The sequence below is a fragment of the Solanum dulcamara genome, chromosome 4 (genome assembly GCF_947179165.1).
Source record: "Solanum dulcamara chromosome 4, daSolDulc1.2, whole genome shotgun sequence".
NCBI lineage: Eukaryota > Viridiplantae > Streptophyta > Magnoliopsida > Solanales > Solanaceae > Solanum > Solanum dulcamara.
In genome coordinates this window covers 49,790,553-49,802,166 of record NC_077240.1, presented here as the reverse complement: position 1 = coordinate 49,802,166, position 11,614 = coordinate 49,790,553, and the positions used below count along the sequence as shown (strand labels likewise).

The 11,614-nt window shown below is 38.9% G+C and overlaps 1 pseudogene; it reads left to right on the top strand.

Moving 5' to 3' along the window:
* Nucleotides 1-280: 280 nt before the first annotated feature.
* LOC129888082 (5S ribosomal RNA) lies at nucleotides 281-400 on the top strand (annotated as a pseudogene).
* The last annotated feature ends 11,214 nt before the right edge of the window (nucleotides 401-11,614 follow it).

Genomic DNA, 11,614 nt, shown 5'->3' with positions numbered 1-11,614 from the left:
CCCTTACCTTTTGGGTTTTGCTGTTTCTCGCCCTCAGAGTTGGCTGCCAAGTGGTGTCAAAATTCCCTCGCCCACTGGCCCATATAGTTATTCTGTGGTTTTCCTCTCACTAACTGGTTCTATGTTGAAGAGTTGTGGCATTTGAGTACGTCGTCAGTTAGCGGTTAGCTAATCCTTCTTGTCTTGCTTAAATCCTTTTTACAATACCCCCCGTAACGTATAGTACTCCAAGAACATAATCATGTGTCGTTTCTCTGCCGCTAATTCAGATTCTTTTATCTCACGTGATCATACCAGCACTAACGCATTAAGTTCCATCAGAATTTTAAAGTTAAGCATGCTGGGGCGAGAGTAATACTGGGATGGGTGACCTCCCTGGAAAGTCTTCGTGTCGCGTTTCATTGTAACCCTTGCCATACTGTGCGGGGCACTCAACTTAGCTCCAAATTTACCCCAGCATTGTCTCGCGAGTCTTTATATTTCACCTTGTCCTTCCCTCTATTATCTTGCAACCGGCATAGGGGTATATCTTTAGTTCCACCACGACCATGTCCCTTTTTGGTCATTTTGGTCTAGCAGGTTGTCATTATCCTTCGTAATGTCTCTTGAGTTGGTCAATATCCTTTCATGGTTACACCTTTTTGTTTTTATATGCCGCCGCCTTCTAGTATTATGTTGTTCAAGGTCTCATCACAACCTCATTAATGCTGTCTTATGTAGCATTCTAGTTTCCATCCAATTATTAGTGGCTTCCAGACCTTTCTAACTTGGTTCAGCAAAATATTTTATTGAAGTTTAGAAGTCCATCTCAAATATATTGCCATATCAATTGCCTCCTCCTACTTTTTCCATTTTCTCATTAACTTCCCCCTTTAGAGGGTACTCGTACTTTCATCTGCCTGTACCTTGATCTATGTCTCTATGTCCAGTCTCGATTTTGCCCAATCTCTTTCTCCAATCTATGTGGTACTGCATCAGGTCCTCATCTTCCTATATTTTTTTTACAACCTGGTTATCCGCGTACAAAATCTTGGCTAAATTATGAAACGATGAGAACCTTTTCATACATAGTGCGACATCTCGTCTGTTACTTTGTACTTGAGTAATGGGATCCATGAAATAACTTGCCCAAGGCCACATTCTACTTATCTTTATAAAAGTTGATATACCCTTGTAGCCGTTCTAAATTTCCTTTTAACTAGGCCACATTCGTATTTCGATAATCATTGTCCAAGATTCTCTTGGAGTAGTGGCTTTCCCAACCTATATCCCTTGTTTCTTGGGAAGAATAGAAGTTGTGCCATTTATTCCTTAAGTTTTCCATCCTCATCCCTTAAGTTTTCCACCATTTTGGGGAGACGTTGTGTACAAGCGTCATTTTTTTTTGTATCTTGAGCTTCATGCTTTTGTTGTGTTCTCAACGCAGGTTTTTAACTTAGTCAACGCATACTAAGTGCGCCTTACTATTTGTCCCACTTTATCCCTGCATACTCTTATCACACTGTTCAATTTATATTTAAACATCCCCAAGTAAAGAGGGTGTCCCTCATCGATGACATGAAGAGTATCTCTTACAGCTTTAGTTAAACATAATAGGGGTACTTGATATCAATTTATAAGGCATACTAAAAGTCTATGTTTCATTTCATTTTTCTTGTCCTGGGAAAATTTTGGCAGAGTTTCCTCTACACTTCTTACTATCCCACAACCTGCACGCAGAAAATACCAACAATGCCTCACAGGGCCAACACAGATATATATATTCATATCCTATCACAGCCGCACAGGGCTTTCAATATCATCTTACACCGCATCCACACGGGGATTTCAATATTAACAATATTATAAAAATACTGAATCATCTCCTCGTGCGTGGAACTATAGACATCCGGCCCGGGATGCGGTGAAAGAAGTAGTAAAGCTGTGCCCGACATAATATCTGGCCCATCGTGGGACGCGAAGAAAGAAGGGTTACAAAAGGAGCTTGTATCTCCACTTACTATTCACTATATAGCAGGCTCGAGAATAATAGTTTAACTACTTTCAGACTCTTGATGGTCAGAAGTGACTACAAGTCACGAGTTATACTCAGAGCTCATAATTGGAATTTTCTCTAAACCTGTATCATATATCATTTCACTTAAAATTAAGCCATTCCAAAGGAAAGAAGAGGTAGACTTTACATGTACTAGTTTTCATCACATAGAAGACTTAAAGGCAATGACTCAGCTATTGCAGGAGTTCTAACATCAAAAGTAAACGAGAGTTTTGACTTATATTCAGGGCTTTACGAATGGATTGAATCCCAAATATCACATACATATCATTCATAACTTACATCTAAGACATGCCAAAAGAAAATAAAAATATTTCTACGTACTTATTCCAAAACACGCCAAAAGAAAGCTTCACATACCTCGTACGAGTCACTCTTTGTCACGTTCGTCTCGTCGTCCTTTGACCCTATTCATCCTGGAAGTAATACGAATATCAACCACTCTTGACTTTCCATCATCTTAGGTTGAACCTTAGTATTTATGGAATCTATTTCCTTATTCGTTTCCTCGACTAGTTCTTTAATTAATTAAGGCGTTAACAAAAATTGGGCAGCACCTCCCCTATAATGTGCCCTATCCAAATTTCTAATTAGATCCCTAAACACTACATCCAACCAAAAAAAACAACCTGCAACATATGTTTATGCAATTCACACCAACAATATACAACATAAACTCCAAACGACTCGCTCAAAAATACGATATCAAAATAGGGTTTCTAGTTTTCATTTTACAAAACCTTTAACCGTACGAAGTGGGGGTGGGTTGTGGGGGTGGGTTGTGTGGATGCAACCAAAATCTCCCCCACCTAATTTAGAACATATTTAGACCATGACACAACAAGCCAAACCGCTGCAGCATCACCTCACAAGAACAATACTTTATTTCGACGACAATTCAACTATAGCGACTCCAATTTAGTTTATTTCGAACATCGAATATTTCCACGACTTTATTACACTTACAGCATCCTAAAAGGTGTATAATATACTCTATAACAACAACATAAAGTCCAAATTTAAAGGATAAGCCTTACCTTACCCGAAATTGGCCAAAACTAGCCAAAATTGTGCCTCAGAACGTTTCTAGCGCAACTTGAACGCGGTGGCTACTTGCTGTCCGATTTTTTCTGCACCAAGCTATGATTTTATACTACTAATACCTCCATATCACCGTGGTATACACTAGATAATTAATTTACAGAGAGAAATTAGGACTTACCTATTTTTTTCCCCTTGGCCGCCCTCTTTTTCTCTCTAGTTTAGGGTTTTTGGTTTCCTTTGTTTGCTGCTGGAGTTTTGGAATAAGAACTGAAGTTATACATCACATAACACATGTATATATATATCTCTTTAGAAGTTTCCATGTGGTATCCCCTTAGGGGTGACACGTGGCAGCCCCTAGGACGCCACCTAAGTTCATGCGGCGTATCACACGCCACCACGTGGCAGCGGGGTCCACCCCCCAAGAAGGCAGGTTAGTCACCTTCTTGCTTGAGGTGCTTTCTTGTAACCGGCTTGCTTGTCACCTGCTTGCTTCACTTTCGTAAGTTCGGAGAGTAGTTTTTGCTCCCTCTCATAGGTTCGTCATCTCACTTTATTTTAAGAGCCTATGTAATCCGTGCTACGTAGGCTTGGTATGTCCTCCAGTAGCTCAAGTATATAAGACTTTTACATTAATAACTTACGTATGTAAATCGGATCCTACGACTCATTACTTGGCCTCCAATTCCTTCCGTATTCTTATGACTCCATCTACAACCTTCTCTACTATAGGGTATCACATTCTACCTTCCTTAGAGTCATTTGATAGTGTCGTAGCGTAACCGGATCACATGGTAATGTCCAAAGAACTTATGAGACATTCCGAGTTTTAAAAGCATGGGGTGTAACATATGTCCACTCGAACTGCACCTATTGCACTTTCCTGTATACTTTTTCTTTCATTTTTCAGCTTTATATATCAATCGTATTGCAACGCTTTACCTAACATAGGTCCTTCGTGCCTTTGCTTACCTTTATGCTTTGTAACTTTCAATATCGTCAGTTACTTTCTTCTATCGATATTGTCTTTCTGCTGAAATCATAAGTTAGTATGAGGAATTTCATTTCCTACGACTCAGCTCTATCGCACGATCTTAGATATGAAAGAAAGTAACATCATAAATGTCCTGTAGCCTCCTATTTATAGATGTGGTTTACAACACACCGATAAATGAGACCACCTATAAATGAGACTCTACTAGACACGGTCTGTAGACACTCCAAGGACGATCTGCTCTGATACCACTTCTGTCACGACCCAACCCCATAGGCCGTGACTGGGGTCCAACCTGGACCCCCGTATATTTACCTATCAGTTGTAGTCAAATTGAACTATGAACAAGGTGATACTACTCACAAAAAAACCTCAATGAGTTAAAAATATTTCGTGTACGCGTGGCCTCTTTCACTTGTCTTATAACACATAAGGGCATGCAGGCCGACAAGGCTGCTGTAACATAAAAATATTCACAAAATGTCGTATAGGCACAATAAAAACGAACTCACAAACATCCCACATCCATATGTCTATAGACCTCTAGGAATAGTAACAACAACATATGGCGGGATAAGGCCTCAGCCGTACCCCTGAATGTACAAATATATACATTAAGTGACCAGTATCAAAAATTAGGCTCCAGAATAGTGAAGCACTTCCGATATAGCTTAGAGGGACTCTTAAGCTGACGGATCCCCAATATGATCATCGATACCTGCGGGCATGAAATGCAGCCCCCCGAGAAAATAGGGGTCAGTACGATATATGTACTGAGTATGTAAAGCATAACACATTGTAACTGAGACCATAACTGAAATAGGGATGCAGGGGAAAAGTATAACAATTTAAAGAATCACTGTACCTGCACCTTAGGACACGTAAATCATACACATCATCAGATGCTATGCCCAGCCCTCCAGTGAACTCGGTGTCATAATCATTTTCTCATATTCACATGTCATCGTATCATCATGTATTTCATTTCATCATATCATCGTATACGATATCATATCATTATATACGGTATAATCTTATCATGTATGTAATCGTATTACATCTGGTTCACTACGGGGCTCGGGGTCGTAGATGTATCACTCTAATATCATATGCATGCCTACATAAAGTATCTGGCCCCTTTAGTGAGGGACTCAGTGAATGGAGTGGTGTACGTCTATAGCGTACCATCATAATATACATACCATACCCAGCCCTCTAAGGAGGGACTCGGTGTTCCTTCCTTATTTTGCCACACATACTGTCATATTACAGCCGGCCTGGGACTTGGTGAATAATCATATCGTCATAACATATAACATATATCACACCTCACGTACGGAATCGTATCCTCGTGCATGGAACTGTACATATCCGGCCTGGGACGCGGTAAAAGAAGTAGTAAAGCTGCGTCAGACATAATATCCGGCCCATCGTGGGATGCGAAGAAAGAAGGGTTACAGCATGCACGAGTAGAGTAATGAGAAACTATATGCAACTAAGTCACCCTCTGAGACTCAATGAAATACTCAAGTGAACCATCACCTGAAGACCAGGAAGGTACTTATCCGAAGTGCCCTTTAGATGTCATTAGGGGTTACATCAATTGGGGCATCAGGAATCACAAACATGCATCAAGATAATGCTACATAGCTTATGCAATCAGAAACATGGTTTATGCAATCAGAGACACAGTTATGCAACCAGAGATCCAATTTACCTAGTTAAAGACTCAACTTAATCAATCAAACGCATTTATCATTTCAGAACCTTTAAAAAGAGGAGCTGGTACCTCCATTTACTATTCATTATATAGCAGGCTCGAGAATAGTAGTTTGACTACTTTCAGACACTTAATGTTAAGAAGTGACTACAAGTCACGAGTTACACTCGGAGCTCATAAATGTAATTACCTCTAAACCCATATCATATATTATTTAACTTAAAATTAAGTAATTCGAAAGGATAGAAGAGATAAGTTTTACATGTACTACTTTTCATCACATAGAAGACTTAAAGGCAACAACCCAACTATTGCAGGAGTTCTAGCATCAAAAAGTAAACAAGGGTTTCAACTTATATTCAGGGCTTTATGAATGGATTGAATCCCAAATATCACATAAATATCAATCATAATTTATATCTAATACATGCCAAAAGAAAAGAAGGATAGCTCTACATACTTATTCCAAAAACACGCCAAAAGAAAGCTTCACATACCTCGTATGGACTTCTCTTAATCACGTCCACGTCGTGGTCCTCGAAACCTATTTAACATGGAAGTAATTCAAGTATTAACACCCTTGGACTTTTAATCAACATAGACTACCCACGAGTATTCATAACATTCATCCCTTCTCTCGCCTTCTCAACTAGTTTAACTAGTTAAGGCGTTAACGGAAATCGGACAGCACCTCCCCTATAATGTGCCCTATCCGAATTCCCAATAATGTCCTTAACACCTACAGACAACCAAAAACATAAACAGAAGCTAATATATATATAACATGGAAACATTACACAATATAAATTCCCAACGGCTCGCCCGAAGTTACAATACCAAAAGAGGGTTTCTAGTTTCTATTTTGCGAAACCTTTAACCGTATGAAGAGGGGGGTCGTGTGGCTGTAACAGCACCTCCCCCACCTCATTTAGAACAGTTTTAGGCCCTGCAACATGCCACAACACAACCATCAGCAGCCCCCCACGCGCACAATACCTTATTTTGACAACAACTTAACTATAACGATTCCAATTTAGTTTATTTTGAATTTCGAACTTTTCCCGACTTTTTCCCAACTTCCAGAAGCCCATAAGGTGTGTAATACACCCTATAATAATATCATAAACATCAAATTAGAGGGTAATACCTTACCTTTCCTGAAATTGGCTAGAACTCGCCGAAATCGCTCCTCGAAACTTTTTTTTGCGCGCTGTAATGTCATGGCAGCTTGCTGTCCATTTTTTGCTGCACCAAACTCTAATTTTATACTACTAATACTTCCATATCATCGTTTTATACTCTATATAATTAATTTATGAAACGAAATTGGGACTTACCTTTTTTTTCCTCAAAGCCGTCATCCTTTTCTCTCTTAGCTTAGGGTTTGTTCATCTTCACTTTGGCTGGAAATTTGATGAAGGAACTGAAGTGTATGCTGTATATACATATATATATGTGGTCCTAGGGAGTGACACGTGTCACCCCTAGAGATTACACGTGTCCAGCCCCTATTGGGCCATCGCATCCATGTAGTCAAGGAGGGGCTGCCACGTGGCAGTGGGGCCCACCTCCCCCAAGCAGGTGGGTCACCTACTTGACCCCAAGCAGGTGGGTCACCTTCTTGCTTGAGGTTCTGCCACATGTCACCCTCCCATTGGCTGCCCCGCGTCATTTTTTTTCTTCCTCGTGGGTTCGTAATCTCGTCTTATTTTAAGAGCCTATGTCATCCGTGCTACGCAAGCTTGATGTGTAATCAAATAGCTCAAGTATGTAAGACTTCTAAGTTAGTAGCTTACGTAGGTAAATTGAGTCCTACGACGCATTACTTGGCCTCCAATTCCTTCCGGATTCTTATGACTCTATTTCCAACCTTCTCTACTATGGGGTATCACATCCTCCCTTCCTTAGAGTCGTTTGATGGTGTCGTAACTTAGAGGGCTCACATGATAGATTCTAAGTAACTTAAGGAACCTTCTGAGTCCAAGAATATGGGGTGTAATAGTGCCTTTTCATGGTATGGTATGAATGAAAGAGGCTACATGTACATGAAAAGGTGTTGACCTATTGGGGTTTTCGTGTCTAGTATCACCTCACCCACGATCTAACTCAACTATAGCTGATAGATATGTATACGAAAGGTCCATATCGGACCCCAGTCGCAGCCTATGGGGTTAGATCATGACAACAACATCCTAAGATATGTACATACGCAAGCCGACAAGGCTATCGCTATAAATAGGAACATCCCAATAAACAAGTCATATAGGCACAACCAAACAGATATACACACAACCCATACATAGGTCTATAGGCCTCTAATAGTAACATCATTATCATATGATGGGACAAGGCCACGCCATAGCCCAGAATAAACATATATATACATTAAAATGGGTCTGTACCAAAAGTCTAGGCTCCGAGACAATGGAGCACTCTAAGACAGATAAATAGAAGTTCTAAGCTGGTGGCTCGCCAAAGGTAGCATCTATACCTGCGGGCATGAAATGCATCCGTCTCCCCTCCGAAGAAGGGGTGGCTAGTATGAGATGTGTACTGTGTATGTAAATCATGAAATATAATAAGAAAGATCATAACTGAATTAGAGAGACTAGGAGACAAGTATGATAATCAAGAACTCACTGTACCTATGCCTTACGATGCAAATCATGCATATCATTATCACATACCATACCAAGCCCATTATAGGACTCAGTTCCATAATCGTATCATTATATTATTATATCATCATATACATATATCGTATATGGGCCTCTAGTAAGGGGCTCAATGAACAAAGTTGTGCGCACGTATACTGTACCCGACCCATCATGGGATTCGATGCCACAATTATATCATTGTATCATTATATCATCATATAGCATACCCTATCTCCTAGTGAGGGACACAGTGGATAATATAGTAAAATGTGCATGATAACATACTCGGCTCGAAACTTGGTGAGAGTTGTAATAATAGTATGCACGAGTAGAGTAGTGAGTAACCACATGCATTTGGATTATCATTTGAGACTCAATAGATAAGTACAGTAATCAATACTTGAGTATCAGGGCGATAGTCATGTTCAGTGGTCTTTGAATGTCATTATGAACTATATTAAATAAAGCCTCAGGGATCATAGACACGTATCAAGATAATGAGAGACAGCTTATGAAAGTTAAGGACATTAATTATTATAGAGTCTTTAAGAATAGAGAATTTCACATACCAACTACTGTCCAACGTATAGAAGACTCAAGGGTAGTAGCTCAACTACTTTAAGAGTTTTAACGTCAAGAAATGAATAATAATAATGAATCATACTCGGAACCTATGAACAGAATTACTCCAAAGATCATATCATATATCACTTATATCTAAGACATGCCAAAAGAAAGAAGGGATAGCTTTACATACCTTCAATGCTTATCCATAACATAATACGTATACGCTGTCCGCAGTGTCTCAACCTATATTGAGATGTCAAGAACTGTGGTTAAGATATGGGAAGGTTTTAAAATGTACTCCAACATTAGCAGCTCATTTCTAGAAAATTAGGCGACATTTCCCTTATATTAAAACTAACTATGTAACAACCAAGTCAACATCAACAACCACACGTTCAAGTGCTATATCAAAGTTAGCCAAGGTAAGATTCAAGAATATTCCAAAACAGTCTATACAATACAATGTTCCATAATTTTTAACATAACGACTACGATGTAATCAAGTTACTCTTAATAATCTATAGCCACAACACTTCATCGAATGACCTTATAATAGTCCAACAATTCAACAACACTATAGCCTTAACTACTCTTAGTCCTTCAATTCAACAAGAATTTAGTCCTTCAATTCAACAAGAACAACAACACACCCAAAACACCCCCTATCTAACAACGTAAAGAGATGCCCGATACTCTCACGAACACCTACAAACAAGCCAAATGGACCATCTACATTCATTATACATTACTTAATACATTTTTTCCGTCTAAGTTCATGAACTACACCAGCAACCACATGTTAACAACATCACCATCTCATGTGCAAGAAAATTACATTAACATCATATAAACTTCTACAATAGCCCACACAACAATTATAACTTCCACTTTAACTATTTAATTCCTTCATTCTAATTACATAACTCATGACAATAAAAACCAAAATATTATTCCAATTCAACTTACTGACTTTAATTAAAACAGCTCCTACAGCTTCAACAATATTCCAACGCCCACATACATAATTTCATACATCCAATTCACTTTTATATATTCACAACACATCCAAATTCATCCTAAAACATATAGAAAATTATTAACTCTTACCTTAACAAGTTGGCTTCTTAAGTTGACTGAAACTTGTGGATTACACGTTAGGCCTTCTTGCTGCTCCAATGATTAGTTCACGTTTTTAATAACCCCCAATTGATCAAAAACTACCTTAGAAAATTTATGTGGGGATCAGAATTTTGGAGCTTGATTTGCTAAGCCATGGCCGTGAGTTTCTAGGGTTTGGACTCTCCTTCTTATTCTGTATATTTTCAATGGTTGAAGATGAAAGAAATGAGCTTTTTAGTCATCCAATTGGGTATATATAGGCTGCCTAGGGGGTGTATATGTGTCTATTATTGACATGTGTCCCATTATCATCCACACACCAATACAATTCTACCACATGTCTTTGTGAGGCCCACTTAGTGGTCTAATTAAGTTAATTAATCATAATTAATCACTAATCCCCACTTAATTCCTGCTATAAGTTTGTAAGTCATTGCATCACCTACTTTCCCTTTTCATTTAAAATGCAGCCCACATGTTCCAAGTAGGTGCATTACCTACTTGTTCTTTTCGTAGGTTAGCAATTAGTTTTACCTTAAGAACCTATGTGATCCTTGCTACTTAAGCTAGATGTGTAATCAAGTAGGTTAATTATGTACGATATCCAAACCAGTAGCTTAAGTAAATAGGTCGATTACTATGACAAATTATTTGGCCTCAAACCCTTTTCAAATCCTTCCAAATCTATTTTAAACCATCATTACCCACATAGAACTAGTCTATGCAAAATATGAGGCGTTACATCCTCCCCTCCTTAGAATCATTTTGATAACGTCATGGATAACATGGATCACATGACAGCTTTAGAGGAGCTTAAAAACATTCCAATGTACAAAAGTACGGGATATAACAGGTAGAATTTAGGGGAGCTATCTCTATGCTCACCCAATTGATGGTTGCACAGTCTAGTCATTAGAGTACCCCTATTCCGGGCACTAGTTCTCAAGAGTCATCTACTGCCAATAAAATTTGTTAATTTCTAATGATGAACCTATTAGTCTATACTGGGTCCAGAGTTTTGAAGGATACCCAGAATTTTATTGATGACATATAGAAGATCTTGAAGAAAATGCATGCTACGAAAATAGAGAGAGTTGAACTTGTCTTCTATCAGCTGAAGGTTGTTGCTAATGTCTAGTAGAACTAGTGGAAGGAAAGTAGGGGTGAGGATGTTGAGCCTGCAGTCTAGGATGAGTTTTTAATTATGTTCCTAGACCACTTCTTTCTGTGAGAGCTGAGGGAAGTAGAAGTAGAGGAATTTGTGAACTTGAAGCAGGAGGGGATGACTATTAAGGAGTATATCCCTAAGTTTATTCAACTATCCAGGTATGCTCTTGAAGGAAATGCATGCTACAAAAATAGAGGGAGTTGAACTTGTCTCCCATCAGCTGAAGGTTATTGCTAATGTCTGGTACAACTAGTGGGAGGAAAGTAGGGGTGAGGATATTGAGCCTGCT